Source organism: Trachypithecus francoisi, unplaced genomic scaffold (genome assembly GCF_009764315.1).
Source record: "Trachypithecus francoisi isolate TF-2019V2 unplaced genomic scaffold, Tfra_2.0 Lachesis_group5, whole genome shotgun sequence".
NCBI lineage: Eukaryota > Metazoa > Chordata > Mammalia > Primates > Cercopithecidae > Trachypithecus > Trachypithecus francoisi.
This window is the reverse complement of record NW_022681470.1, coordinates 76,025,738-76,046,329: the sequence shown is the minus strand read 5'-3', so window position 1 is coordinate 76,046,329 and position 20,592 is coordinate 76,025,738. Positions and strand designations below refer to the sequence as shown.

The window sequence follows — 20,592 nt, the reverse complement described above, 5'->3', positions numbered from 1 at the left end:
CTTTATATGTGGAATCAGCTTTGCTTGGGCTCCTCTGAGTACACCCTTAAGCCCCCGCTGTTTTCAGATTGTCTTCCTTCTTTCATCACTATTTCAGGAGAATGCAAGGACCCATCAGCCACAATACACTCATTTTCACTAAGAAAACACATAGAAAAAGAATAGAGAAGATATACAAAACATAATCTGGGCCCCTGAATCCCACTGAATGACTTCATGAAGCTTCTTGGGGATTTGTTTTGGTCTCACATTGATCTTCCCTGGTGCTAGAGCTCTAAGCCAATGCCTCTGGCCAATGGTACTGCAAAATCCTTTTTAAGTGTGTGCACACTCCAGTTCCCACCACAGGGAGAGCCCTTCTAAAGGGACCTGAACTATTTCTTTCCAAAACTTTGAGCCCCAGATGTTCTCACAGGCCAAGAGCTGTTCTCGGAATTCAAAGGAGAGCTGGTGCTTTTACAGAGCTGAGTAGTGGCAGTGGGCCAGCTCGACTCATGTGGTGAGGTTCACTGCATTGTGATTTATAAAATGTCCCTAATAAAACTAAAAAAAAATAAAAATAAAAATCTGTTCCTTATTTACCCTACCCAGTGGAAAAAAAAAAGCACCATAATGCATTTCTAAGAATACTTAATTTTATGTGTGTGATTATAATTATTTAAACACTTGCTAGCATTTTTCCAGAAGCCCTTTCTTCCTTAGAAGAGCCCAAACATTATTTTCTCCACCCTGATTGTCACAAACAAAACATAATGGATATTTTCTGCTATTAGAAGCCTGAGGAGCATTTAACTACGTGGCATATCTTGAAAGGAAAATTGGAAAGCTGTACTTTTTAAATTCATACTTTCCAAGTAAAGATGAAAGTGGATCAAATTTAAACTAATATTAGAATGCAGAGTTGGGAAGGAAGGACAAAGGAAATTCCAGTTTGTTTTCTTCCCAGCTTTTGCATATAAAGCTATGTACATGTTTTTAAAATAATATGCATAAATCCATTCATAGAACACTGTACATGTAAGTTAGTAACCACTTTATGTCATTAGGATAAACTATCTTTCTTTGGGCCTCCAATTACTGTACCATGAACCTGATGCAAGCAGAGAATTTGGGTCAAGGGAGAGACAAAGCAGAGAAGAGAACACTACAAATATCCCATTGGTATTTTCTGTGAACAACTCAATTCTCCAGAGAGCCCTCCTATAAAAGAGAATGCCCAACAGCTGAGAAGTTAAATGCTAACTTATTGTCAGGCTAAGATAAACCAGAATTTTGGAAACCTTTAGGAAAAAGAGATTGTAACAAGCAGAGAACCCTAGTAGTCTTTACTAAACCAATTCAATATAAGTTCTTGGTATTTAATTATGAGAATAATGTCTTTAACGATACACAGAGTACCTGATACTTTGGGGGAAGATGTGGAGCAATTTGGAAACAGACAAAAAGTCTAATTAATGGTGATAACTGGGAGGATAACAGGAAGCCATTTACAGCTGTTGTAAAAGTTCTTATAAGATAAGATACATCTAGGAGAGTGCTTCTCAAAAGGGACAATTTTGCTTATATGGGACACTTGGTATGTCCAGAGAGATTTTTGGCTGTCTCAATGTATAGCTACAACTGGCATCTTCTGAGTAGAGACTTTGGATACTTCTAGACTTCATATAACACACGGGACAACCCTTCACAAGAAAAAAACTATGTGGCCCAAAATGACAATAATGCCACAGTTGAGAAACCCTGGCCCAAGAGTACAAATCTGAACGTTTTTCTTTTGCAAGGTACACAGGGTTAAAACCATGTTAAGCTATCCTTTCCTCAGTTAACCTAGAATGCTTACTACCTGGCATGGTTTGGCTCTGTGTCCCCACCCAAATTTCATGTGGAATTTTAAAGCCCACATGTCAAGAGAGGGACCTGGTAGGAGCTGACTGGATCATGGGGGCAGTTGCCTTTATGCTGTTCTCATGATAGTGAGGGAATCCTCGCGAGATCTGATGGTTTTCAAAGTGGCAATTTCCCTTGTGTGTTCTCTCTCTCCTGCCACCTTGTGCAGAAGGTGCCTGCTTCACCTTCTCCTTCTGCCATGATTGTAAGTTTGATGAAACCTCCCTAGCCATATGGAACTGTAAGTCAATTAAACATTTTTTGTTTATAAATTTCCCAGTCTCAGGTAGTATCATTATAGCAGTGTGAAATGAACTAATACAGAGAACTGGTAACAGAAGTGGGGTACTGCTATAAAGATAACCTAAAGATGTGGATGTGAGTTTGGAACTGGGTAACAGACCATGGTTGAAACAGTTTTGAGGGCTCAGAAGAAGACAGGAAGACGTGGGAAAGTTTGCAACTTCCTAGAGACTTGGTTTTGACCAAAATGCTGATAGTGATATGGACAATGAATTCCAGGCTGAGGTGGTCTCAGATGGAGGTAAGGAACTTATTGGGAGCTGAGGTAAAGGCCACTCATGCTATGCTTTAGCAAAAAGACTGGTGGCATTTTGCCCCTGCCCTAGGGCTCTGTGGAACCTTGAATTTGAGAGAGATGATTTAGAGTATCTGGTGGAAGAACTTTCTAAGCAGCAAAGCATTCAAGAGGTAACCTGGCTTATTCTGAAAGTATTCAGTTATATGCATTCATAAAGACATGGTTTGAAATTGGAATTTATGTTTAAAAGGGAAGTAGAGCATAAAGGTTTGGAAAATTTGTAGGGTGGTTATGTGGTGGAAAAGAAAAACCTATTTCCTGAGGAGGAATTCAAGCTGGCTACAGAAATTTGTATAAGTAATGAGGAGCTGACTATTAAAAGCCAAGACAATGGGGAAATATCTGTGGAGCATTTCAAACACCTTTGTGGCAGCCTCTCTCATCACAGGTATGGCAGGCATATGAGAGAAAACTGGCTTCATGGGTCAGGTCCAGGGCCCTGCTTCTCTGCAGCCTTGGGACTTGGTGCCCTGTGTCCCAACCACTCCAGCTCCAGTCATGGTTAAGATGAGCCAAGATGCAGCTTGGGCTGTGGCTTCAGAGGATGTAAGCCCCAAACTTTGGTAACTTCATGTGGTGTTGGGCCTGTGGGTGCACAGAAGATAATTGTTGAGCTTTCGAAGCCTCCACCTAGATTTCAGAGGATATATGGAAACACCCATCAGGCAGATGTCTGCTGTAGGGGCAGAACCCTCATAGAGAACCTCTACTAGGGCAATGCAGAAGGGAAATGTGGGGTTGGAGCTCCCACACAGAGTCACCACTGGGGTGCTGCCTAGTGCATCCCTGAGAAGAAGGCCGCCATCCTTCAGACCCCAGAATGGTAGATCCACCAACAGCTTGCACTGTGCACATGGAAAAGTCATAGGCACTCAACACCAGCTCTTGAAGGAAACCGTGCAGGAGGTACACCTTGCAGAGCTACAAGAGCAGAGCTGCCCAAGGCTTTGCGAGTCCACCCCTTGCATCAGTGTGCCCTGGATGTAAGGCATGAAGTCAAAGGAGATTGTTTCGGAGCTTTAAGGTTTCATGAATGCCCTGCCAAGTTTCAGGCTCACATAAGGCTTGTAACACCTCTGTTATGGCCAATTTATCTCATTCAGAATGTGAACATTTACCCAATGCCTGTACCCCCATTTTATCTTGGAAGTAACTAACTTGTTTTTGATTTTACAGGCTCACAGGCAGAAGGGACTTGCCTCGTCTCAAATGAAACTCTGGACTTGAACTTTTGGGTTAATTCTGGAATGAGTTAAGACTTTGGAGGACTGTTGGGAAGGCATGATTGTGTTTTGAAATGTGAAAACGACATGAGTCTTGGGAGGGGCCAGGAGCTGAATGATATGCTTTGACTCTGTGTCCCCACCCAAATCTCGTATGGAATTTTAATTCCTACATGTCACGGAGGGACCTTGTAGGAGATGATTGGATCACAGGGTCGGCTGCCCCCCTGCTGTTCTCATGATAGTGAGGGGGCTCTCATGAGATATGATGATTTTAGAAACGGCAGTTTCCCTTGCACACTCTGTCTCCTGCCACCTTGTGAAAAAAGTGCCTGCTTCCCCTTTGCCTTTCGCCATCACTGTAACTTTGCTGAGACCTCCCCAGTCATGCAGAACTATGAGTCAACTAAACCTCTTTTGTTTATAAATTACTCAGTCTAGGGTAGTATCTTTATAGCAGTGTGAAAGTGGACTAATATACTACCAAGACAAATAAGTGATGCTCACTTATTTTTGCATGCTGCTTCTTAGGTAATTAGATAAAAAATCAGCTACAGCTCTCCATGACAGGGAGTTGAACCTGGCATCAGAGTGCCCACCAGCACCCTTGTTGCGATTAAGAATTCAGTGTCCAGGCCACATGCACAGAGGAAGCAGGGTCACCGCTCCCAGCCTACCCACCTGCTTGTGCGCTGGGGTTGTGGTGGGCCAAGATGGTGGGCTTCTTGGAGGAGCAGCTTGGTTAGAAGCTGGTGATGAGCAACAGCAGCAATGACCAGTGGCAGTGGTAGGACTTCATGCGGGGCATGCCTTGGCTGTCACTGCTCTACAAGGAGAAGCACAGAAACTTTGGAACAAATACCAAATTTCCAATATTCCATTGCTAATATTCATAGATGCCACCACTGGAAAGCCTGTGTGAAAGAATGCGCTGCTGGTGATCTGAGATTACCCCGAAGGTATGGAATTCCCTTGGGGACCTAAATTCTTCAGGGAAGTCATTGCAGGTCCCTTCCTTAGAAATGACTCACAGTTCCAGGAGAGCAGCCCGGAAAGGTCTTACATAGGACCCTATTTCTCTGCACATGGGTGTTCATCCTGCCAAAGCCTCACCCAAGTCCTTGTGGAATCTTATTGGAAGATCAAGGAGGCAGGCCAGAACTTTGAGATTATCTTAGTCAGTGAAGACAGATCAGAAGAGTCCTTCAAACAGTACTTCAGTGAAAAGTTCTGACTCACTATCCCCTATACTGAAGAGGCCTGGAGGTCACACCCCAACTGTCTGTATAGAATCCAAGGCTTTCCTCATGCTCATTATGCTGGACCCACAGGACGAGGTGATCATGTGGCAGGGTGAGTGGAGGTGCTTAACGACGAGGACGGCTGGGAGTTCCCATGGCACCCAAGCCCATGCTGAAGCTCTCTGACTTCAACACTGTGCAGCTCAACTGACCCCTACCTCCTCCTTTTTATAGATTCTGAGGATGACAGAGAGTCCCAGGAAGCCAAGCAGCTGATTCAGCCAATAGCTGAGAAAATCATTGCCAAGTGCAAAGCCAAAGAGAAGGAGCACCACTTCCATTTTTTGTACCTGGGGAGGATGACATGATTGACTTCCTGCAAGGTTACACCAACCCTCCTGAGGCTGCCCCTTTGCTCACTATCCTGGACATGTCAGCACTGACTGAGTATGTGATGGACGTGGGAGGAGATCACCCCTGCCATTGTAGAGGCCTTTGTGAATACCTTCCTGGTAGAAAAGCTCAATCCAGAGCCCATCTAATGGGACTCTGGCCTTCTGAGATGTTATTTAGAATTCAGTCTTCTCCTCCCCGTTCTTCCTTCCACCCTTGGACTTATCCAGTGTGTCCTGAATCACACAACCCAAGTGTCCAACCTCTCTGTGGTGTCTTGCTTCTGCATTCACTCCCCAGCTAGCACCCTGGGGTGTGTGTCTTCTCAGCAGCAGCAGAATCCAACATGTTTGGAGACTCTGCTTGGGCTCATGAGATGGTATAGTCTAGCCAGAACAAGGACTGCATCACTTTCGCAAAGTCACTAGCTACTGGCGAAGGATCTGCCAGGGCCGTTCTTCCACAAAGTGAGAGTGAAGGGCCAATGGATCAGGGCTCTTGCTCTGACTCTGGTATCAGCACACACATACAGAGCCCCTGACAGCCAGAGGAACTGCCTGGTGACAGCTACATGGAGGTGAAGCAGAGAAAGAGTCTTGATAGGCCTCACCTTAGAGCTGTTGGTGAGAAAGTCCTTTCCTAAGTGACATAGTTTCTTTTAGTCAGGGGGAAAACCAGTAACTTATCAATGTATTCTTGGACAAGAGTTTCTCAAATGTAAAAGGAAGCTTGTGGGGTTTCTTTAGGATGAGAAAAACCATTTAGTGAATGTAATAGTTCATATAATAATGACTTACTGTTACTGAGCTCCCACCTCGTGATGAGAGCTTCTCATTCCTTTCTTATCTCTCTTTCTTCCTTGATCTTGACCTTCTCCAAGTTTCTGCATGCCTATATGAACAGCTCCCATGATCTTGACATTTTGTTAACAAATTCTTCCCTTTGATATCTATTCCCAAGAAACTCAGCCCTGAGGTTTTAGAGGAGCACTTCTTAGCCAGCACAGACCTCTCACTCCACCCAGTTCTGTGCCTGAGGCTACTGGACCTCTGCCAAAGTGCCTGCACCCACTTTGGCTACCCTATGGTCATTCCCTTTTCTTTTCAAAGCAGAACTAAAATGACAAGGAATTACCAGAAGCCTCACATTTTCTGCAGAAGGAGCTGGACCTTAGGGTGGGAGTGAGGGCAGGGGGTGTGCCAGCCACTAGTAGGCATTGAATTCCCTTTGCTAGTCCCAGGCAGATCAACCTCTTATTTGACCATAGTTCACCAAAAGATAAGCAACAACTATGCTCTTAGGATTTGGGGTGGAGGGCTTTGGCCTAGGGACTCATGGGGCTTTAGCCTCACTTAATCAGGTGTCAGGGCCTTTAAACAATCCTGGACATTACCCTTGACTCCACTCAACACTCTGCCAACCCAAGCCATTTATTTGGAAAACCCAGCCCCTCACAAGCTGTTGACACTGTTATTCCCTGCCAAATCGGCTTATTGATTTGTAGTTCAGAGGCACAAAATTAGTTGGTAATTAGACAGTTATTTGATGTTACCAGCCTGAAATGCAATCACCTAACAGGAAATAAAGTAGGCATCTTTGGACATTATCAACCAAAAGAAAAAAAAAAAAAAAGAGAATTAGTGTTGTCCAGGTTAAAGAGTACTTTCATTAACATTTAAGTAAAGGCCGAAGTACTAGGTTGGCTGTCAAAATTCAAAGAACAAGAGGAGGAAGATCCCCAGGGGTTTCCTAATTGGGGGTAAAAGAGGCTATACACAACACTAGAGGCCTTCAAGGGTCTTTGGGTAAATAAAGGATCATAGAGAGAAAGACATCTGGAAACTAGGAAGCAACTCAGGAACTTCCCTTTTGAGGCTGTCTTTTTGAAGGCTTAAGTGAGTACGACTTTTTCCTTGTATGGTGCTAGATAGCAATCTTTTTAAAAATACAACCGCCATTCATCCTCAACGTGCTGTTTTTGAGATCTAGCTGTTATTTCAATGAAGGGACTTTATCATGTCCAGGGGTAGGGAAACCAGCAGGATAAGAAGTTTGAGAGGAAAGGTATGTGACCATCTCCCTACATCACTGCAGCCGTCCCTCTCCCAGACCCTTGAGTAGTGAGGATAGAGATGATAGGATGAACAAACCAGTGATAACAGATCATGGTCTTTCTGGAGAGGCAGCAGGATCCATTTCCCTTTTTTCTGATTGTCTGTTCCAAAAAATACTTTAGAGAAAAAGTGAGGCTGCATCACTTTGCTACCCACTGGGTAGCAGGGGAAAATTACTGTAAACTGATCTTTTGAGAAATGCCAAAAATAAGTGAACATCGTCACAAAAATCACCAGCTTCCAACACAGCCTTTAGACAAGGTTGATTTTTTATGGCAATTAAACATTTTGGGTTAGGTGCAGTGGTGGCTCATGCCTGCAATCCCAGCACTTTGGGAGGCTGAAGTGGGAGAATTGCCTGAGCCCAGGAGTTGAAGACCAGCCTGATAACATGGGGAAACACCATCTCTACAGAAAATTAATAAATTTTCTCCATATGGTGTCATGTGCCTGTGGTCCCAGCTACTTGGGAGGCTGAGGCAGGAGGATTGCTTGAATCTAGGAGGTTGAGGCTGCAGTGAGTCATGCTTTCACTACTGCACTCCAGCCTGGGCAACAGAGTGAGACCCTGTCCCAAAAAAAAAGTTAGAAAAATATAAATAATAAATAAATAAGTAAATATTTTGTATTAACATCATGCTGACCTTTTTCTCATTATTATTTAGTTCCTTTTCCTTGAAAAACTATTTTGGTTAATTCTTTCATTCATATAAAAAATCTGAATGCCTAGTAGTAAGTAGTGCATGACTTTATTTTTTAATTTTCCCAGGAGTACATTTGAAATCACAGTATTTCAAGCTAGAAGTGAGGTTGGAGGTTGTATAGTGATAGCAAAGCCTTTTATATGAGGTCACAGAGGCCCTGAAAGTCAAGGACATTATCCAAGGAAATGCTGAGTCACACTTTCTTTTCAGACCATGACTTTCTGATCTGTGTGTTCATTCCCCATTTAAGAATAAATCTCTCAAAAAAGGAGTAATACAATCAACTTGGATTTCAAATCAATGAAACTACTAATATTCTTATGTATTATTCCAAGTAGAAACATTTAATGTAATCATACTTGCTGTTGTGAAAACAAACTCTATTTCATGGTTTGTGTAACTTAAATTTCCTACACTGATCCATCAAAAATGAATTAATTGGATTTGACATGTGAAACTTAGGAAGGATTTTAGAAAATCTTTCTTATTATTCCCTGCTCATTTTCCACCTAAGAGTTTTTTTCTTGAACAGATGTACACATTTCACGTGCAAATCACATGTAAATACATTTCATAGAATTCAGAGCAAGTTTAAAAACATTTCAAAGTATTTCAAAGCAGACTCACTCCTAGTCTATATCAAATATCATCAATAATTAAATAATCCAGGAAAAGAAATGCCACCAAAAATCTGCAAATTGGAAGGAAAAAAGATGCCGACAAAAGTCATTGTTTTGGAAACTCACAGTACCAGAAGAAAGCTGAGCAATGTGTTTAGCCCATTCTCTTCTCTTTAGGCAAAAGTGCCCTAACAAGTCTGTACAAAATGGTGAACATTTTCCCAGGTAACCTACTTTAATGAACAGTATTTGACACCAATGCCAGAGAGGAAACCTTTTTAAATACTCACTATAGCACATATACTTGACACATTTACATTTCTGAATGAGTTTCTAAATGATACCTGCCAACTATATGTAACAGAAACAGGAAGACAAGATCATCATCAAAAATATTAAAATGCAGCCATTGTCAAGTTGAAAATACTGTGTGCCATTCAGCTTAGGGTATGCTCAGAACATCAGCTCAGCTGTGGAAATAGTCACAGTTGCAAATTGATGGACACAGAAATCATTTAGGACCATTAATAATATTTGAGACGTCTAGGTCAACATTTCTCAAAAGTCATTAAAGCAAAGTTCTCAAAAACTAATACTTCTGTCAATCATGGTTATTATTTAACTTATTCTGATTACTTATGTATTAATTCTAACAAACTTGTTTTCAAATATGTTGAAAGCATGACTAAAGTATAGTTAGTATTGAATTGCTTTAGTACTCTTAATATATCTCCAAACCATTATATTATTTGCAAATAGATGCACCGTATTTGAATAAGAATTGTTATATAGACGTGTATGCTGCTGAACAGGGAAGGTATTACAAACACTACAGAAGAATGTTGTAGGTTGCTTTTTAAAAACACTTTTAGTAATTTTTTCAGAAAAAAGTATATAATTATTGAGCTGATTCGATTTCCTCTGTATTTTCTTAAATTCACTTGTTTTCATATTGATTTTTAAAAACAAATTTTATGTATTTGTGATTTTATGTATTTTGATTCTGTGAGATCAAAGTATATTTGTAAAAGGTTGATTCTTGTGCCTGATCCTTCATAATAAATATAATCACTAGGAAGATAAGAGGGATGAAAAAGGGGAACAGTAAATGCAGGCATTTTAAATTTATTAATGTAAACTCCAAATCCATGCTAAGGCTGAACATGTGTAATGAGAAATGACAATAGTTGCAAGTATCAATTAAGTTGCAATTCTGAATTTCAAATACAGAATTTGAATCATGCTAATCAACAGAATTAATGAAGGGCGTGAGTGTGTGAACCAATTTGGCTTCAAGAAAAAGATTCTATTTGCTTGGTGTTCTGATTTAAACTATTTCCTTTATATTTAACAACTACTAACAAGTTTATATTTTATCTGACAGAGTAACAGACTTACACATGGAATATTATTCTCTTCAAGCAAGAGAAATTAGTGTGATACAAACATTTGATGCATTGAGAATGTATCAAAAACATAAATCCTTCGTTGTAACATTCACTTCTCTCAATTCCACATTGGTGTGTCTTAATGGTAATGACAGATATAAAATTATGTCTCTTCACCACTCAAAACTAAGTTTTTATCGCTTCTTTGCAAAGCTTTTAATAGAGCCAAACACACTAATACATTGTGGGTGGCTCAGCTTAAGAGTGATCTCACATTGTATTTGAGTTAAACCCAGAGATATACTGCAGTGTTAATCAACTAATAAAGATGATAACTAATTTACTTTATAGCACTCTAAGGTGTAACCCCAGTTACACTTTGTTTTCCTAATTTTTGGAGCTAGCATTATCAGGCAGCATATAAATTTGTCTCCTAGATTCCTGAACTAAGCTTTCCAGTGAGCTTTCTCAGCATCTGCCTCCATGCCCTCCCTGTTCATCCTCCATTAGGCTCTCAGGAATCCCTAGTCCATTTAGGAACATGATAGCTAAGGAGAGAAAGCTAAGGACACCAAATGAGCTCAATATTAATTAAAGGTATAAACCATTATCTAAAGTGGAATTTTCTAGAGCCTGCAAAAAAAAAAAAAAAAATCCACTGTCTTTACTACATTAGATATGTGAGGTCCTTAAATTAATTTGGGACTGTTTGTATCAGATAAATTAGCCAACCTCCAACTTGCTCATTTATGTGGTGTTTCTTAACACTGTGCGGCTTAAATGGAATGCCAGTTGTGCATGTCTTTTCTTTCTCACATAGCATTAGGGAGAAAACTGTTTCAATATTTCCCCCTTTTGCCTTGCTGAGAAAGAATTGTCCATATGAAAATAGCTTTTTCTGCATAGAGGCAAGAATAGTACTTTGAAATATTTATAACTATTAAGGTTTAGAGATACGATTGCTTTTCAAAGGAGGAAAGAACACAAATACGTATTTTGGACTTGGCGTGATCTAATGATAGGCGATCTGCACATACTGTCTCAGCTGACTCTTGTAGCAATTGTCTGAGGCTCTTATTGTTATTCTTATCGCTTACAAATGAGTAAACTGAAGATAGTAGAGTAGCCAATTGTTAGAGAAAATTCTGGCCTGTCTTTCAATGTTCCACCAGTGTTAATGCTTCAGGTTTCTACATGAAGGTTTCTTTTCTTTCAATTCAGTCAGTAATTTCATTGCTTTCTGGAATTATTTCATTTTACAGCGATTTTTTTCTATACTTCAGACTAAGTTTACAAAAATGTTTTACATATTCATTTATTGATTCAAAACATATTTATTACATCATATCTATTTATTATATCTCAGATATGCCAGGCACTGTGTTAAATGTTAAGGAATTCAAGGAAAAAGCCTCATTTCTACCTGAAAGTTGCCTGTATTCTGGTAAAGAAGCCCAGCGTGTCTGCTGGTCACTGCCGCGAAACTCTGATCACTCCGCTGTGAGGGCGGCGGAGCGCCTGCATCGGAAGCTGGCTCTGGCGGGAACAGCATTTCAAGTATGTGTCCCTGTTGGATTACTGACTCGGAAATTCTAACCCAGCTCCTGTGCATACTCGTAAACCTCAGACTTCTGCTCTTTCCGTCATAACCCATTTTCTGCTCTGCAAACTCTTAGCTTCCTTTGCCTAGGAAAGGACAGTGGTCTAGACATCAAGGAGCCAACATTGTGGCTAGAAATCAATCTCCGTTTCCCCGGCTTTGAATTACTATATGACTTCAGGCTGCCCACTTAACCTTTGCTGGCCGTGGTTATTTATTTGCACAATACAGGTAATAGCTACCTTATGAGTTGCTGTAAGGCTTCATTAGTTAATGTTTATAACATCTTTGAGAATATAGCATGAAAGCTACTAAGTGCAAATTATTATTATTATTAACATTATAATCATCAATCTATTTCTTATATAGCCAAAGGCTGTCTGCAAGAAGTGAATCATGATGGTTCTCTACAAGCCTGGCTCCATCTTCGAAGCTTGATTGCTAGATCCAAGTAGCTGAACCCAATGACAGGCATAACAATTGAAATAAGTTATTTCTCTACATGTAGACAAATCATCTCCCATTCCCACTTCTTGACTCTGTTGCTAGTTGCTCCACCTTTCTCCTGATCTTCATATAATCATCTCTGTGTATATAAAACATGTAGAAACTCTCCTAGCCAACTGGCAATTACCTGGATCCCCTAGACAGCCTTGACATCTTATTCCTCTATTATGTAAAGCAGGAAACTGAGACCACAGAAAGTGAGTCGTAGATTTGAGCTCAAAGTGTAAAAGAGCCCACTCTTTGTTTAGCAGTTGAGGCTGTGCCTATATGCACAAGTATATTTGGAAAGAGAAAATTTACATTAAGCCACACAAATATCATTTTGATTATAGTTATTAATAGCTGATAACTAAATAATTATTCAGCCTATTTAAATCTACTATTTCTAAGAGTTCTGATTATGACAAAAAGGCAGTTATTTTAAATAGGGAAAAATTCATTTTTAATGATGGATTTCTCTCTGCCTAAGAAAAGTCTCTTTTGTCCTTGTTTCCTGGACAACTCTGATGTATTGTTCGTAACCCACATATAACTTTTACGCATTTTGGAAACTTCTGTAACTCCCTTTAGACTGTGGTGAATTTCCCTCCCTTGAATGTGTGATGCCTGTCTATATGATTTATTTGGTAATTATTTCTCTTTAACATATCCCATTGTTTTCTTTTGCAACTTTTCAAATATCTACACAGTGTCTTTTTTTGTAGTTAAATTACACAGCCTTTTGTGGGTAACGCAGAAGGAGTGTTCATGGTTATAATCCCCGAGATGCTTAGGTTACATTATTGGAAGTGGGATTCAATAAACATTTGTTTCTTCTGTTTTGTTCAAATTTATTTGGAGACCATTTTATATCCCCATTGAATATGATGGAAAGCTGCTACAACCTTTCCCTCTGATCCTGGGCACATAGGTAGACTACATTTCCCACCCTCTCTTGCAGTTGAAGTGGGCCATGTGATTGAGTTTGGTCAATGTGGAATGGTAGACATCATGAATGACACTGCCTGAACTGGCCTATTAAAATCTTCAGAACAATCCTCCCTCTCTGCGCATGCTCTTTACTCACTAACAAGCTGAATGGAGAGAAAACCAAAACCTGAAACAAAACGCAAGGACTTAGAGAAACGCAAAGCCGCAGATAGATCCCAAGTCCGTACACCACCACTTGGAGAAGAGTTTTCCAAGAGCATGAATTTACCAGGAAAACCCATGGAGTTCTGTTGGGTGAATAAGAAATAAGAAATAAAATAAATCACTGAAATTTGGGGATTTTTTGTTACAGAAGCATAAATTGACTCATGAAAACATTTCACAATCATCTTATCCTTAATATATTCAAAATAGAATTCTTATTTCCTTTCTTCTATATTCCTCAAATCCAGTGCTTCAGCAATTCTTATTGAAACTCCCTTCAAAATGTATCTCAGGGGGCGGAGCAAGATGGCCGAATAGGAACAGCTCCAGTCTCCAACTCCCAGCGCGAGCGACACAGAAGACCGGTGATTTCTGCATTTTCAACTGAGATACTGGGGTCATCTCACTAGGGAGTGCCGGACAATCGGTGCTGGTCAGCTGCTGCAGCCTGACCAGCGAGAGCTGAAGCAGGGCGAGGCATCGCCTCACCTGGAAGCGCAAGGGGGAAGGAAATCCGTTTTCCTAGCCAGGGGAACTGAGACACACAACACCTGGAAAATCGGGTAACTCCCACCCCAATACTGAGCTTTAAGGAAACAGGCACACCAGGAGAATATATCCCACACCTGGCGGGGAGGGTCCCACGCCCACGGAGCCTCCCTCACTGCTAAAACAGCAGTCTGCGGTGATCTATCCGCAAGGCAGCAGCGAGGCTGGGGGAGGGGCGCCCACCATTGCTGAGGCTTAAGTAGGTAAACAAAGCCGCTGGGAAGCTTGAACTGGGTGGAGCTCACAGCAGCTCAAGGAAGCCTGCCTGTCTCTGTAGACTCCACCTCTGGGGAGAGCGCACAGCTGAAGTCCAATAGGGGAAGCAGCGGGGGCAGGTGCAGACGTGAACGACTCTGTCTAACAGCTTTGGGGAGAACCGTGGCTCTCCCAACGCAGAGGTTGAGATCTGAGAACGGACACGCTGCCTGCTCAGGTGGGTCCCTGACCCCTGAGTAGCCTACCTGGGAGACATCCCCCACTAGGGGCAGTCTGACACCCCACACCTCACAGGGTGGAGTCACCCCTGAGAGGAAACTTCCAAAGGAAGAATCAGACAGGTACACTCACTGTTCAGCAATATTCTATCTTCGGCAACCTCTGCTGCTGATACCCAGGCAAACAGGGTCTGGAGTGGACCTCAAGCAATCTCCAACAGACCTACAGCTGAGAGTCCTGACTGTTAGAAGGAAAACTATCAAACAGGAAGGACACATATACCAAAACCCCATCAGTACGTCACCATCATCAAAGACCAGAGACAGATAAAACCCCAAAGATGGGGAAGAAGCAGGGCAGAAAAGCTGGAAATTCAAAAAATAAGAGCGTCTCTCCCCCTGCAAAGAAGCGCAGCCCATCGCCAGCAACGGATCAAAGCTGGTCAGAGAATGACTTTGACGAGATGAGAGAAGAAGGCTTCAGTCCATCAAACTTCTCAGAGCTAAAGGAGGAATTACGTACCCAGCGCAAAGAAACTAAAAATCTTGAAAAAAGAGTGGAAGAATTGACAGCTAGACTAATTAATGCAGAGAAGATCATAAACGAAATGACAGAGATGAAAACCATGACACAAGAAATACAGGACAAATGTACAAGCTTCAGTAACCGACTCGATCAACTGGAAGAAAGAGTATCAACGATTGAGGATCAAATGAATGAAATGAAGCGAGAAGAGAAACCAAAAGAAAAAAGAAGAAAAAGAAATGAACACAGCCTGCAAGAAGTATGGGATTATGTAAAAAGACCAAATCTACGTCTGATTGGGGTGCCTGAAAGTGAGGGGGAAAATGGAACCAAGTTGGAAAACACTCTTCAGGATATCATCCAGGAGAACTTCCCCAACCTAGTAGGGCAGGCCAGCATTTAAATTCAGGAAATACAGAGAACGCCACAAAGATACTCCTCCAGAAGAGCAACTCCAAGACACATAATTGCCAGATTTACCAAAGTGGAAATGAAGGAAAAGATCTTAAGGGCAGCCAGAGAGAAAGGTCGGGTTACCCACAAAGGGAAGCCTATCAGACTAACAGCAGACCTCTCGGCAGAAACTCTACAAGCCAGAAGAGAGTGGGGGCCAATATTCAACGTTCTTAAAGAAAAGAATTTTCAACCCACAATTTCATATCCAGCCAAACTAAGTTTCATCAGTGAAGGAGAAATAAAATCCTTTACAGATAAGCAAATGCTTAGAGATTTTGTCACCACCAGGCCTGCCTTACAAGAGACCCTGAAGGAAGCCCTAAACATGGAAAGGAACAACCGGTACCAGCCATTACAAAAACATGCCAAAATGTAAAGACCATCGAGGCTAGGAAGAAACTGCATCAACTAACAAGCAAAATAACCAGTTGATATCATAATGGCAGGATCAAGTTCACACATAACAATATGAACCTTAAATGTAAATGGACTAAATGCTCCAATTAAAAGACACAGACTGGCAAACTGGATAAAGAGTCAAGACCCATCAGTCTGCTGTATTCAGGAGACCCATCTCACATGCAGAGACATACATAGGCTCAAAATAAAGGGGTGGAGGAAGACCTAACAAACAAATGGGGAACAAAAAAAAGCAGGGGTTGCAATTCTAGTCTCTGATAAAACAGACTTTAAACCATCAAAGATCAAAAGAGACAAAGAAGGCCGTTACATAATGGTAAAGGGATCAATTAAACAGGAAGAACTAACTATCCTAAATATATATGCACCCAATACAGGAGCACCCAGATTCATAAAGCAAGTCCTTAGAGACCTACAAAGAGACTTAGACTCCCATACAATAATAATGGGAGACTTCAACACTCCACTGTCAACATTAGACAGATCAACGAGACAGAAAGTTAACAAGGATATCCAGGAATTGAACTCATCTCTGCACCAAGCGGACCTGATAGACATCTATAGAACTCTCCACCCCAAATCAACAGAATATACATTCTTCTCAGCACCACATCGCACTTATTCCAAAATTGACCATGTAATTGGAAGTAAAGCACTCCTCAGCAAATGTCAAAGAACAGAAATTATAACAAACTGTCTCTCAGACCACAGTGCAATCAAACTAGAACTCAGGACTAAGAAACTCAATCAAAACCGCTCAACTACATGGAAACTGAACAACCTGCTCCTGAATGACTACTGGGTACATAACGAAATGAAAGCAGAAATAAAGATGTTCTTTGAAACCAATGAGAACAAAGATACAACATACCAGAATCTCTGGGACACATTTAAAGCAGTGTGTAGAGGGAAATTGATAGCACTAAATGCCCACAAGAGAAAGCAGGAAAGATCTAAAATTGACACTCTAACATCACGATTAAAAGAACTAAAGAGGCAAGAGCAAACACATTCAAAAACTAGCAGAAGGCAAGAAATAACTAAGATCAGAGCAGAACTGAAGGAGATAGAGACACAAAAAACCCTCCAAAAAATCAATGAATCCAGGAGTTGGTTTTTTGAAAAGATCAACAAAATTGACAGACCGCTAGCAAGACTAATAAAGAAGAAAAGAGAGAGGAATCAAATAGATGCAATAAAAAATGATAAAGGGGATATCACCACTGACCCCACAGAAATACAAACAACCATCAGAGAATACTATAAACGCCTCTACGCAAATCAACTAGAAAATCTAGAAGAAATGGATAATTTCCTGGACACTTACACTCTTCCAAGACTAAACCAGGAAGAAGTTGAATCCCTGAATAGACCAATAGCAGGCTCTGAAGTTGAGGCAACAATTAATAGCCTACCCACCAAAAAAAGTCCAGGACCAGATGGATTCACAGCTGAATTCTACCAGAGGTACAAGGAGGAGCTGGTACCAGTCCTTCTGAAACTATTCCAATCAATAGAAAAAGAGGGAATCCTCCCTAACTCATTTTATGAGGCCAACATCATCCTGATACCAAAGCCTGGCAGAGACACAACAAAAAAAGAGAATTTTAGACCAATATCTCTGATGAACATCGATGCAAAAATTCTCAATAAAATACTGGCAACCGGATTCAGCAGCACATCAAAAAGCTTATCCACCATGATCAAGTGGGCTTCATCCCTGGGATGCAAGGCTGGTTCAGCATTCGCAAATCAATAAATGTAATCCAGCATATAAACAGAACCAAAGACAAGAACCACATGATTATCTCAATAGATGCAGAAAAGGCTTTTGACAAAATTCAACAGCCCTTCATGCTAAAAACGCTCAATAAATTCGGTATTGATGGAACGTACCTCAAAATAATAAGAGCTATTTATGACAAACCCATAGCTAATATCATACTGAATGGGCAAAAACTGGCACAAGACAGGGATGCCCTCTCTCACCACTCCTATTCAACATAGTGTTGGAAGTTCTGGCTAGGGCAATCAGGCAAGAGAAAGAAATCAAGGGTATCCGGTTAGGAAAAGAAGTCAAATTGTCCCTGTTTGCGGATGACATGATTGTATATTTAGAAAACGCCATTGTCTCAGCCCAAAATCTCCTTAAGCTGATAAGCAACTTCAGCAAAGTCTCAGGATACAAAATTAATGTGCAAAAATCACAAACATTCTTATACACCAGTAACAGACAAGCAGTGAGCCAAATCAGGAATGAACTTCCATTCACAATTGCTTCAAAGAGAATCCAATACCTAGGAATCCAGCTTACAAGGGATGTAAAGGACCTCTTCAAGGAGAACTACAAACCACTGCTCAGTGAAATCAAAGAGGACACAAACAAATGGAAGAAAATACCATGCTCATGGATAGGAAGAATCAATATCGTGAAAATGGCCATACTGCCCAAGGTTATTTATAGATTCAATGCCATCCCCATCAAGCTACCAATGAGTTTCTTCACAGAATTGGAAAAAACTGCTTTAAAGTTCATATGGAACCAAAAAAGAGCCCGCATTGCCAAGACAATCCTAAGTCAAAAGGACAAAGCTGGAGGCGTCACGCTACCTGACGTCAAACTATACTACAAGGCTACAGTAACCAAAACAGCATGGTACTGGTACCACAACAGAGATATAGACCAATGGAACAGAACAGAGTCCTCAGAAATAATACCACAAATCTATAGCCATCTGATCTTTGACAAACCTGAGAGAAACAAGAAATGGGGAAAGGATTCCCTATTTAATAAATGGTGCTGGGAAAATTGGCTAGCCATAAGTAGAAAGCTGAAACTGGATCCTTTCCTTACCCCTTATACGAAGATTAATTCAAGATGGATTAGAGACTTAAATGTTAGACTTAATACCATAAAAACCCTAGAAGAAAATCTAGGTAGTACCATTCAGGACATAGGCATGGGCAAGGACTTCATGTCTAAAACACCAAAAGCAACGGCAGCAAAAGCAAAAATGACAAATGGGATCTCATTAAACTAAAGAGCTTTTGCACAGCAAAAGAAACTACCATCAGAGTGAACAGGCAACCTACAGAATGGGAGAAAATTTTTGCAACCTACTCATCTGACAAAGGGCTAATATCCAGAATCTACAACGAACTCAAACAAATATACAAGAAAAAAACAAACAACCCCATCAAAAAGTGGGGAAAGGATATGAACAGACATTTCTCAAAAGAAGACATCCATACAGCCAACAGACACATGAAAAAATGCTCATCATCACTCGCCATCAGAGAAATGCAAATCAAAACCACAATGAGATACCATCTCACCCAGTTAGAATGGCAATCATTAAGAAGTCAGGAAACAACAGGTGTTGGAGAGGATGTGGAGAAATAGGAACACTTTTACACTGTTGGTGGGATTGTAAACTAGTTCAACCATTATGGAAAACAGTATGGCAATTCCTCAAGGATCTAGAACTAGATGTACCATATGACCCAGCCATCCCACTACTGGGTATATACCCAAAGGATTATAAATTACTATACTACAAAGACACATGCACACGTATGTTTATTGTGGCACTATTCACAATAGCAAAGACTTGGAATCAACCCAAATGTCCATCTGTGACAGACTGGATTAAGAAAATGTGGCACATACACACCATGGAATACTATGCAGCCATAAAAACGGATGAGTTTGCGTCCTTTGTAGGGACATGGATGCAGCTGGAAACCATCATTCTTAGCAAACTATCACAAGAAGAGAAAACCAAACACCACATGTTCTCACTCATAGGTGGGAACTGAACAATGAGCTCACTTGGACTCGGGAAGGGGAACATCACACACTGGGGCCTATCATGGGGAGGGGGGCGGAGGGAGGGATTGCATTGGGGAGTTATACATCATATAAATGATGAATTGATGGGTGCTGGCGAGTTGATGGGTGCAGCACACCAACATGGCATAAGTATACATATGTAACAAACCTGCACGTTATGCACATGTACCCTAGAACTTAAAGTATAATAAAAAAAAAATGAATCTCAGTACCCATCAGATATTCCATTTTTCTCCCCTTTCCTGCATCGTCAGCATGTGTTTGCTCCTAGGCTCTATGATAGCCTTTAAACTGCTACTGTTGCTTCCATTCTTGCTCTTTTCTCTTCAATTCACCTTCTACACAGCAACCAAAACCATTTTGAAAAAACACTACTTAAACCACACCTTTCCCTTATTTTAAATCCTTTAATAGCTTATCATTGCATCAAGAACAAAATCCATACTTCTAACTTTGGCCTGCAAGATCCTGCACATTCTGACCCAAGCCTAGCTTACCACCTGTCTCTGGCTCCTTTTCCAAAAGCCTGCAAAGTCTAGTCACCTGGAATTCTTTCAGCTTCTATCACAATCCAAGGTTTTATCTCCTTCAGGACCTTCACCTTGAAGGTTGTTCTCCTTTCTCTTCACATGGCCAGCTCCTGGCTACCCTTCATATCACTGATTAGACATCCCTTCTTCAGAGAAGTTCTCTCTGATCACCATATCTGAGAAAACTATCTAACCTCTCTTATCCTTTATTGCAATATCTTGATCCTTTCTACATTAGCAATTATCAGAATTTTAAATTATACTTTTATGCAGCAGATACGAACTTCAGGTCACATGTTCAGAAGTGCAAAATTGTAGTCCTATTTCACATAAAAGGATGAAACTTCCTATTCTGTACTATTTCAAGACCTCATTCCATTTGTTTATTGGTTAGGACTTAGGTTCCAGATGC

At 40.9% G+C, this 20,592-nt stretch overlaps 1 pseudogene; it reads left to right on the top strand.

The window, feature by feature from the left end:
- Positions 1-282: 282 nt before the first annotated feature.
- Positions 283-5,494, top strand: LOC117074089 (annotated as a pseudogene).
- The last annotated feature ends 15,098 nt before the right edge of the window (positions 5,495-20,592 follow it).